This window comes from Hyla sarda, unplaced genomic scaffold (genome assembly GCF_029499605.1).
Source record: "Hyla sarda isolate aHylSar1 unplaced genomic scaffold, aHylSar1.hap1 scaffold_684, whole genome shotgun sequence".
In the NCBI taxonomy this organism is placed as follows: domain Eukaryota; kingdom Metazoa; phylum Chordata; class Amphibia; order Anura; family Hylidae; genus Hyla; species Hyla sarda.
In genome coordinates this window covers 111339-123334 of record NW_026610701.1, presented here as the reverse complement: position 1 = coordinate 123334, position 11996 = coordinate 111339, and the positions used below count along the sequence as shown (strand labels likewise).

At 45.4% G+C, this 11996-nt stretch overlaps 1 protein-coding gene across 2 annotated transcripts in view; it reads left to right on the top strand.

The window, feature by feature from the left end:
• The first annotated feature begins 432 nt into the window (after positions 1–432).
• The window catches only part of LOC130343458 (zinc finger protein OZF-like), a 78707-nt gene continuing 67143 nt past the window's right edge, over positions 433–11996 (top strand). Inside the window, exon 1 of one of the 2 annotated variants that reach the window (XM_056554361.1) lies at positions 433–561. The gene's annotated coding sequence lies outside the window, so the exon portion shown is untranslated. Of the gene's footprint in view, positions 577–11996 lie in introns of both variants that reach the window. The other variant, XM_056554363.1, reaches the window with a different exon arrangement.

Below are 11996 nucleotides of genomic sequence, written 5' to 3'. Positions count from 1 at the left end.
TATCCCAGGGGCACAGTGTGTGACAGTATTATCCCAGGGGCACAGTGTGTGGCAGTATTATCCCAGGGGCACAGTGTGTGGCAGTATTATCCCAGGGGCACAGTGTGTGCCAGTATTATCCCAGGGGCACAGTGTGTGGAAGTTGTATATTCAAGGGCACAGTGTGTGGCAGTATTATACTAGGGGCACAGTGTGTGGCAGTATTATCCCAGGGGCACAGTGTGTGGCAGTATTATCCCAGGGGCACAGTGTGTGGCAGTATTATCCCAGGGGCACAGTGTGTGGCAGTATTATCCCAGGGGCACAGTGTGTGGCACTATTATCCCAGGGGCACAGTGTGTGGCAGTACTATCCCAGGGGCACAGTGTGTGGCAGTATTATTTTAGGGGTCATGATGTCTGGCAGGGTTATAATGATTATTGTCTTTATACAGAGAATGAGGATCTACTAACAAAGTAACCAATGATGTCCGGGCGTCAGACTATGCAGAGAAGATGGAGCTGAAAGAAGACAAGGACCAGAGGAAGAAGAAAAGTAAAGACGACAGAGAAGACGTCTCCTGTGAGTCATTATACAGTTGTGTATTCTCATGACTGTCCAATCAGAGTGGAGTCACTCCTTTCTGCAGTGATGATGGGTGACACTGTACCCCAATCTGTGTTACAAAACTACAACTCCCATAATGCCTGAAGCTTTGCAACAGCTGGAGAGGCACTTAAACTGAGGTGATTTTAGAGTATGCAGCCTATTTTATTTTAATGGGGTCTGACTTCTGCGACACCCACCGTAAAAAAACTAAATGGGCTACATAGTCTAATATGCCTGGGCCTATTTTTGCTCCCAGTCCGACCCTGGAAGTATATGTATTACAGGAATTTCCCAACCTTTATCTCTACAGTTGTTTCAAAACTACAGCTCCCATCATGCTCTTCTGGAGAGTTCATATGGGGGGGGGGGGGCGGCATCTCATTCATTGTTATAAGGGACACAGAGGTATAATTCGCTTCAGGGCACAGTGGCAATATAATATTTGGGGGCCCAGCGTGTGGTAGTTTTATACTCAGGGGCACAGTGTGAGGCAGCATTATAATCAGGGGCACAATTTGTGGAAGCATTATATCAGGGGAATAGTGTTTGACAGCATTCTATTTTGGTATACAACATGTGGCAGTATTATGTTCAGGGGCACAGTATGTGGAAGTTGTATATTCAGGGGCACAGTGTGTGGCAGTATTATACCAGGGGCACAGTGTGTGGCAGTATTATACCAGGGGCACAGTGTGTGGCAGTATTATACCAGGGGCACAGTGTGTGGCAGTATTATACCAGGGGCACAGTGTGTGGCAGTATTATACCAGGGGCACAGTGTGTGGCAGTATTATACCAGGGGCACAGTGTGTGGCAGTATTATACCAGGGGCACAGTGTGTGGCAGTATTATACCAGGGGCACAGTGTGTGGCAGTATTATACCAGGGGCACAGTGTGTGGCCGTATTATACCAGGGGCACAGTGTGTGGAAGTTGTATATTCAAGGGTACAGTGTGTGGAAGTTGTATATTCAAGGGTACAGTGTGTGGCAGTATTATACCAGGGGCACAGTGTGTGGAAGTTGTATATTCAAGGGCACAGTGTGTGGCAGAATTATACCAGGGGCACAGTGTGTGGAAGTTGTATATTCAGGGGCACAGTGTGTGGCAGTATTATCCCAGGGGCACAGTGTGTGGCAGTATTATACCAGGGGCACAGTGTGTGGAAGTTGTATATTCAGGGGCACAGTGTGTGGCAGTATTATACTAGGGGCACAGTGTGTGGCAGTATTATACTAGGGGCACAGTGTGTGGCAGTATTATATCAGGGGCACAGTGTGTGGCAGTATTATACCAGGGGCACAGTATGTGGAAGTTGTATATTCAGGGGTACAGTGTGTGGCAGTATTATACCAGGGGTACAGTGTGTGGCAGTATTATAGCAGGGGCACAGTGTGTGGCAGTATTATCCCAGGGGCACAGTGTGTGGCAGTATTATACTAGGGGCAAAGTGTGTGGCATTATTATCCCAGGGGCACAGTGTGTGGCAGTATTATCCCAGGGGCACAGTGTGTGGCAGTATTATCCCAGGGGCACAGTGTGTGGCAGTATTATCCCAGGGGCACAGTGTGTGGCAGAATTAACCCAGGGGCACAGTGTGTGGCAGTATTATCCCAGGGGCACAGTGTGTGGCAGTTGGAGAACAATTATGATTAATTAAGTTCTAACTATGTTCCACAACAGGCAGCGCCTATTTTGGGAACGACACTGCAGCCGCTAGGTGTGAACCAGGTCTTAGCATTTAGCTCGGACCTTCACCGGATGGCAGACCTGGAAAAGCGGACCTCTACTAAAAGTAGTTGAGTACCCCTGGTATACAGTATTCCATGTGAGGTCTGACCAGTACTGTACACAGTATTCCATGTGAGGTCTGACCAGTACTGTACACAGTATTCCATGTGAGGTATGACCAGTACTGTACACAGTATTCCATGTGAGGTCTGACCAGTACTGTACACAGTATTCCATGTGAGGTCTGACCAGGACTGTATACAGTATTCCAGGTATGGTCTGACCAGTACTATACACAGTATTCCAGGTATGGTCTGACCAGTACAGTATACAGTATTCCATCTGTGGTCTGCCCAGTACACAGTATTCCCGGTATGGTCTGACCAGTACTGTACATATTATTCCAGGTGTGGTCCGACCAGTACTGTACACAGTATTCCAGGTGTGGTCAGACCAGTACTGTACACAGTATTCCATGTGTGGTCTGACCAGTACTGTACACAGTATTCCATCTGTGGTCTGACCAGTACTGTACACAGTATTCCATCTGTGGTCTGACCAGTACTGTACACAGTATTCCATGTGTGATCTGACCAGTATTGTACACAGTATTCCATGTGCGGTCTGACCAGGACCGTACACAGTATTCCAAGTGCGGTCTGACCAGTACTATACACAGTATTCCATCTGTGGTCTGACCGATACTGTACACAGTATTCCAGGTGTGGTCTGACCAGTACACAGTATTACAGGTATGGTCTGACCAGTACTGCACACAGTATTCCATCTGTGGTCTGACCAGTACTGTACACTGTATTCCAGGTGCCGTCTGACCAGTATTGTACACTGTATTCCAGGTGCCGTCTGACCAGTGCTGTACACTGTATTCCAGGTGCCATCTGACCGGTACTGTACATATTATTCCAGGTGTGGTGTCTGACCGGTACTGTACATATTATTCCAGGTGTGGTGTCTGACCGGTACTGTACACAGTATTCTATGTGTGGTCTGACCAGTACGGAACACAGTATTCCAGGTGCGGTCTGACCAGGACTGTACACAGTATTCCATGTGTGGTCTGACCAGTACATAGTTAAATAGTTAGTACGGTTGAAAAAAGACAGACGTCCATCAAGTTCAACCAGGGAATTAAGGGGTAGGGGCGCGGCGTGATATTGGGGAAGGGATGGGATTTTATATTTCTTCATAAGCATTAATGTTATTTTGTTCCAGGAATGTATCTAATCCTGTTTTAAAGGGTTAGACTGTTCCATAAATTCACAGTCCTCACGGTAAAGAAGGCGTGTCGCCCCTTTAGACTAAACCTTTTCTTCTCCAGACGGAGGGAGTGCCCCCTCGTCCTTTGGGGGGGTTTAACCTGGAACAGTTTTTCTCCATATTTTTTGTATGGGCCATTTATATACTTATATACGTTTATCATATCCCCCCTTATACGTCTCTTCTCAAGACTAAACAATTGTAACTCCTTTAATCGCTCCTCATAGCTAAGATGTTCCAGGCCCCATATTAGTTTAGTCGTGCGTCTCTGCACCCTTTCCAGCTCCGCAGTGTCCCTTTTATGGACAGGTGCCCAAAACTGAACAGCATATTCCAGGTGAGGCCGTACCAATGCTTTATAAAGGGGGAGTATTATACACTATAGACTGTACCAATGCTTTATAAAGGGGGAGTATTATACACTATAGACTGTACCAATGCTTTATAAAGGGGGAGTATTATACACTATAGACTGTACCAATGCTTTATAAAGGGGGAGTATTATACACTATAGACTGTACCAATGCTTTATAAAGGGGGAGTATTATACACTATAGACTGTACCAATGCTTTATAAAGGGGGAGTATTATACACTATAGACTGTACCAATGCTTTATAAAGGGGGAGTATTATACACTATAGACTGTACCAATGCTTTATAAAGGGGGAGTATTATACACTATAGACTGTACCAATGCTTTATAAAGGGGGAGTATTATACACTATAGACTGTACCAATGCTTTATAAAGGGGGAGTATTATACACTATAGACTGTACCAATGCTTTATAATGGGGGAGTATTATACACTATAGACTGTACCAATGCTTTATAAAGGGGGAGTATTATACACTATAGACTGTACCAATGCTTTATAAAGGGGGAGTATTATACACTATAGACTGTACCAATGCTTTATAAAGGGGGAGTATTATACACTATAGACTGTACCAATGCTTTATAAAGGGGGAGTATTATACACTATAGACTGTACCAATGCTTTATAAAGGGGGAGTATTATACACTATAGACTGTACCAATGCTTTATAAAGGGGGAGTATTATACACTATAGACTGTACCAATGCTTTATAAAGGGGGAGTATTATACACTATAGACTGTACCAATGCTTTATAAAGGGGGAGTATTATACACTATAGACTGTACCAATGCTTTATAAAGGGGGAGTATTATACACTATAGACTGTACCAATGCTTTATAAAGGGGGAGTATTATACACTATAGACTGTACCAATGCTTTATAAAGGGGGAGTATTATGTCCCTGGAGTCCAGGCCTCTTTTTATACATGACAATATCCTGCCGGCTTTGGAAGCAGCAGCCTGACATTGTGCTATTCTGTAGTCTGTGATCTACAAGTCCCCCAGATCCTTCTCTACCAGTGACTCTGACAGTTTAGTCATCTTGTAACCTATACACATCCTCTATAGACTGTTCTGTGCTACAAAGCTTGGTGTCATCTGCAAAGATAGAAACAGAGCTGTTATTACCATCCTCTATATATACACAGCCCCCCTCTATATACACAGCCCCCCTCTATATATACACAGCCCCCTCTATATACACAACCCCCCCTCTATATACAGAGCTGTTAATACCATCCTCTATATATACACAGCCCCCTCTCTATATACACAGCCCCCCCTCTATATACACATCCTCTATAGACTGTTCTGTGCTACAAAGCTTGGTGTCATCTGCAAAGATAGAAACAGAGCTGTTATTACCATCCTCTATATATACACAGCCCCCCTCTATATACACAGCCCCCCTCTATATATACACAGCCCCCTCTATATACACAACCCCCCCTCTATATACAGAGCTGTTAATACCATCCTCTATATATACACAGCCCCCTCTCTATATACACAGCCCCCCCTCTATATACACAGCCCCCCTCTATATACACAGCCCCCCTCTCTATATACAGAGCTGTTAATACCATCCTCTATATCATTGATAAATAAATTATACAACAGCGGGCCCAGTACAGAACCTTGGGGTCACCACTAATAACCAGGAACCAATCAGAGTACGAATCATTGACCCCCACTCTCTGGGTACGATCCATGATCAGTGTTCAATTCAGTTACAACTAAAGATTCCAAACCCAAAGACCTTAACTTACCTGTCAGACGTCTGTGAGGGACAGTATCAGCTCTATATACACAGCCCCCCTCTATATACACAGCCCCCCTCTATATACACAGCCATTCCTCTGTATACACAGCCCCCCTCTATATACACAGCCCCCCTCTATATACACAGCCCCCCTCTATATACACAGCCCCCCTCTATATACACAGCCCCCCTCTATATACACAGCCCCCCTCTATATACACAGCCCCCCCTCTATATACACAGCCATTCCTCTGTATACACAGCCCCCCTCTATATACACAGCCCCCCTCTATATACACAGCCCCCCTCTATATCCACAGCCATTCCTCTATATACAGAGCTCCCCTCTATATACACAGCCCCCCTCTATATACACAGCCCCCCTCTATATACACAGCCCCCTCTATATACAGAGCCATTCCTCTGTATACACAGCCCCCCCTCTATATACACAGCCATTCCTCTATATACACAGTCCCCCTCTATATCTACAGCCTCCCTCTATATACACAGCCATTCCTCTGTATACACAGCCCCCCCCTCTATATCCACAGCCATTCCTCTATATACAGAGCCCCCCTCTATATACACAGCCCCCTCTATATACACAGCCCCCCTCTATATACACAGCCATTCCTCTGTCAAGGCTTCTACTCACCTCTTCATAAAAGCAAATTAGATTGGTGACAACTTCTATCCTTAGTAAACCCCTGCTGGTTATCACTTATAATACTATTATCCCCTATGTATTCCTGTATGTAATCCCTTATAAGTCCTTCAAACAATTTACCCACAATGCACGTTAGACTTACCGGTCTATAGTTTCCTGGGGAAGACCTAGAGCCCTTTTTGAAGATTGGCACCACATTCGCCTTGCGCCAGTCTCAGAATACAGTGTACAGTACTATGTGTGGTCTGACCAGTACTGTACACAGTATTCCATGTGAGGTCTGACCAGTATTGTACACAGTATTCCATGTGAGGTCTGACCAGTACTGTACACAGTATTCCATGTGAGGTCTGACCAGTACTGTACACAGTATTCCATGTGAGGACTGACCAGTACTGTACACAGTATTCCATGTGAGGTCTGACCAGTACTGTACACAGTATTCCATGTGAGGTCTGACCAGTACTGTACACAGTATTCCATGTGAGGTCTGACCAGTACTGTACACAGTATTCCAGGTGAGGTCTGACCAGTACTGTACACAGTATTCCATGTGTGGTCTGACCAGGACCATACACGGTATTCCAGGTGCGGTCTGACCAGGACCGTCAACAGTATTCCATCTGTAGTCTGACCGGTACTGTACACAGTATTCCAGGTATGGTCTGACCAGTACTGAACACAGTATTCCATGTGCGGTCTGACCAGTACTATACACAGTATTCCATGTGCGGTCTGACCAGTACACAGTATTACAGGTATGGTCTGACCAGTACTGCACACAGTATTCCATCTGTGGTCTGACCAGTACTGTACACAGTATTCCCGGTATGGTCTGACCAGTACTGTACACATTATTCCAGGTGCGGTCTGACCAGTACTGTACACTGTATTTCAGGTGCGTCTGACCAGTACTGTACACTGTATTCCAGGTGCCGTCTGACCAGTACTGTACACTGTATTCCAGGTGCCGTCTGACCAGTACTGTACACTGTATTCCAGGTGCAGTCTGACCAGTACTGTACACAGTATTCCAGGTATGGTCTGACCAGTACTGTACATATTATTCCAGGTGTGGTCTGACCGGTACTATATACAGTATTCCATCTGTGGTCTGACCGGTACTGTACACAGTATTCTATGTGTGATCTGCCCAGTACTGTACACAGTATTCTGTGTGTGATCTGACCAGTATGGAACACAGTATTCCATGTGAGGTCTGACCAGGACTGTACACAGTATTCCATGTGAGGTCTGACCAGGACCGTACACAGTATTCCATGTGTGGTCTGACCAGTACCGTACACAGTATTCCATGTGTGGTCTGACAAGTACCGTACACAGTATTCCATGTGTGGTCTGACCATTACTGTACACAGTATTCCAGGTGTGGTCTGACCAGTGATCTGTACACAGCATTCCATGTGAGGCCTGACCGGTACTGTACACAGTATTCCATGTGTGGTCTGACCAGTACTGTACACAGTATTCCAGGTGTGGTCTGACGAATACTGTACACAGTATTCCAGGTGTGGTCTGACCGGTACTGTACATATTATTCCAGGTGTGGTCTGACCGGTACTATACACAGTATTCTATGTGTGGTCTGACCAGTACTGTACACAATATTTGTGTGATCTGACCAGTACTGTACACAGTATTCTGTGTGTGATCAGACCAGTACAGAACACAGTATTCCATGTAAGGTCTGACCAGGACTGTACACAGTATTCCATGTGAGGTCTGACCAGGACTGTACACAGTATTCCATTTGAGGACTGACCAGGACTGTACACAGTATTCCATGTGAGGTCTGACCAGGACAGTACACAGTATTCCATGTGCTGTCTGACCAGTACCGTACACAGTATTCCAGGTGTGGTCTGATCAGTACCGTACACAGTATTCCAGGTGTGGTCTGACCAGTGATCTGTACACAGTATTCCAGGTGTGGTCTGACCAGTACCGTACACAGTATTCCATGTGCGGTCTGACCAGTACCGTACACAGTATTCCATGTGCGGTCTGACCAGTACCGTACACAGTATTCCATGTGCGGTCTGACCAGTACCGTACACAGTATTCCATGTGCGGTCTGACCAGTACCGTACACAGTATTCCATGTGCGGTCTGTCCAGTACTGTACACAGTATTCCATGTGCGGTCTGACCAGTACCGTACACAGTATTCCATGTGCGGTCTGACCAGTACCGTACACAGTATTCCATGTGCGGTCTGACCAGTACCGTACACAGTATTCCATGTGCGGTCTGACCAGTACCGTACACAGTATTCCATGTGCGGTCTGACCAGTACCGTACACAGTATTCCATGTGCGGTCTGACCAGTACTGTACACAGTATTCCATGTGCGGTCTGACCAGTACTGTAAACAGTATTCCAGGTGCGGTCTGACCAGTACTCTACACAGTATTCCAGGTGTCACCAAAGGTACATATAACCCTACATATATAGTAGGTAAAGGTATGTGATTGTAATTATAACACCGAAAAGAGAACCATACCACAGAATAAACAGCAAGATAATAGAATATACAAAATCAATCTTTATTAATACAATTTAGTGATAAAAAATATATTAAAATTTGAAAAAAGAGGGAATAAATAGGCACTGGTGGACATACAAAGGTATAGGACAATGGTAGGACACAAATACATCAAAATATAGAAGTATAAGGAATAAATGCCACAATAGCTGGTAGGATACAAGGGTGATGCCTGCCAAAAATATGCAATAAAGGGTGCCAAACCATACCTACACCTGAACCCCAACGATCGTTTCGCTGTTATGCCGCTTCTTCAGGGGGCGTGAAGAAGCGGCATAACAGCGAAACGATCGTTGGGGTTCAGGTGTAGGTATGGTTTGGCACCCTTTATTGCATATTTTTGGCAGGCATCACCCTTGTATCCTACCAGCTATTGTGGCATTTATTCCTTATACTTCTATATTTTGATGTATTTGTGTCCTACCATTGTCCTATACCTTTGTATGTCCACCAGTGCCTATTTATTCCCTCTTTTTTCAAATTTTAATATTTTTTATCACTAAATTGTATTAATAAAGATTGATTTTGTATATTCTATTATCTTGCTGTTTATTCTGTGGTATGGTTCTCTTTACAGTATTCCAGGTGCGGTCTGACCAGTACTGTACACAGTATTCCAGGTGCGGTCTGACCAGTACTGTTCACAGTATTCCAGGTGCGGTCTGACCAGTACTGTACACAGTATTCCAGGTGCGGTCTGAGCAGTACTGTACACAGTATTCCAGGTGCGGTCTGACCAGTACTGTACACAGTATTCCAGGTGTGGTCTGACCAGTGATCTGAACACAGTATTCCAGGTGCGGTCTGACCAGTACTGTACACAGTATTCCAGGTGTGGTCTGACCAGTGATCTGAACACAGTATTCCATGTGAGGCCTGACCAGTACTGTACACAGTATTCAGGTGTGGTCTGACCAGTACTGTACACAGTATTGCAGGCCGACCAGTACTGTACACAGTATTCCAGGTGTGGTCTGACCGGTACTGTACACAGTATTCCAGGTGCGGTCTGACTAGTACTCTACACAGTATTCCATGTGTGGTCTGACCAATACTGTACACAGTATTCCATGTGTGGTCTGACCAGTACTGTACACAGTATTCCATGTGTGGTCTGACCAGTACTGTATACAGTATTCCATGTGTGGTCTGACTAGTGATTTGTACAGTGGTAGACTTATTTCCTTGTCGTTGGCATCTTTGCCCCTTGTGATTCCCCCCCATGATTTTATTTGCCTGGGCACCAGCTGCCAGACACTGGTCACTACAGCTATGTTTACTGTTATTCAGCCATGTCTCTGTTATTCCCACTATGTCATAATATTCCTCAGACAATTATTATTACTCCACAATTAAAAAAAGGATACTCAGTAAAAACTGCATTACCTTACGGATGGCGCTATTCTAATAGTGTATATAATTGCACAACACATCAGATACACTATACCGTCAGCATTGTGCACTGCAGCATTTATGGCTGCTACTTGTGTACATCAAAGTCTTCAGCTAATCCACATGATTGTAAAGAGGAACTCTAGACAACATAGGTTCCATTATGTTAATGTTGTAGAACATGGGTGTCAAACATGCGGCCAAGCAAAGATATTCATTGCTCTGGTCAGGGCTGGATCATCATTGGCGCTTCTGGAGCACCTGCTCCGGGCCCTGTGCCCTCAGAGGGCCCCCGTCACATTTGGGGCATCCCTGTGTCCCCAAAAATCTTTTCAGGACACAAGGATGCCCCAGTTACCTCTCTGCGGACCCGTGTTAACTTTAAAAACGCAGGTAGGTAGCACACGCACGAACGTCACTGACGTCCCATGCGTGTGTCCATAAGAGAAGAGCGGAGCAGAACAGTGAGGAGGACGCGCGGGTATGGAAAGTCACCACTCACCAGCACGTCCTCTTCGGTGTTCTGACTACCGCTCCTCTGGTCCCGGGACATACTGCTATGGCCCATAGGCCATAGCAGTAGATCGTGACCCTTGACCGAAGGAGCGGTGGTCGGAACACTGAAGTGGGGCAGTAAGCAGGCATACAACCTCCAGCCATACACTGTATATGGCTGAAGGCTGTATGTCTGTGGGGAAACTGTACTGCATCTAATGTGGAGAACTATACTGCACCTAATATGGGGAACTACACTGCACCTAATGTGGGGGAACTATACTGCCAACCTAATGTGGGGAACGGTACTGCACCAAATGTGGGGAACGGTACTGCACCAAATGTGGGGGAACTGTACTGCACCTAATGTGGGGGAACTGTACTGCACCTAATGTGGGGGAACTGTACTGCACCAAATGTGGGGGAACTGTACTGCACCAAATGTGGGGGAACTGTACTGCACCAAATGTGGGGGAACTGTACTGCACCTAATGTGGGGGAACTGTACTGCACCTAATGTGGGGGAACTGTACTGCACCAAATGTGGGGGAACTATACTGCACCAAATGTGGGGGAACTGTACTGCACCAAATGTGGGGGAACTGTACTGCACCAAATGTGGGGGAACTGTACTGCACCTAATGTGGGGGAACTGTACTGCACCTAATGTGGGGAGATATACTGCACATAATGTGGGGGAACTGTACTGCACAGTCTTGTGCAGGGGGGCATGGGGTCTTGTGCAGGGGGGCATGGGTTGTTGTGCAGGGAGGGCATGTTTTTTTTTTTTGTTTTATGCGGCCCACATAAATTTAAACCTTTGTTTTTTTTGGCCCATGTTAGCCTTTGAGTTTGACATGCTTGTTGTAGAAGGATCTGTTTCTGGATGTGCTCTAAACTCTCCAAATTGTCTGAAGTTGAAAAGAATGTAGCACTTGGATTTTTTTTTTGATTTTTTTTGTTCAATGATTTTTTATGATTTCATTTTTAGTATATTATTATGGCAGCGTCTGTATTGCCTAATCAGTTTTTAACAGTATTTAGAGAGAAACTTTACAGCAAATCCCATAGACCTAGACTGTAAGCAATAGTGGAGAATGTGCAGCAGGGCGAAAAGAAAAGAGAATTATTCC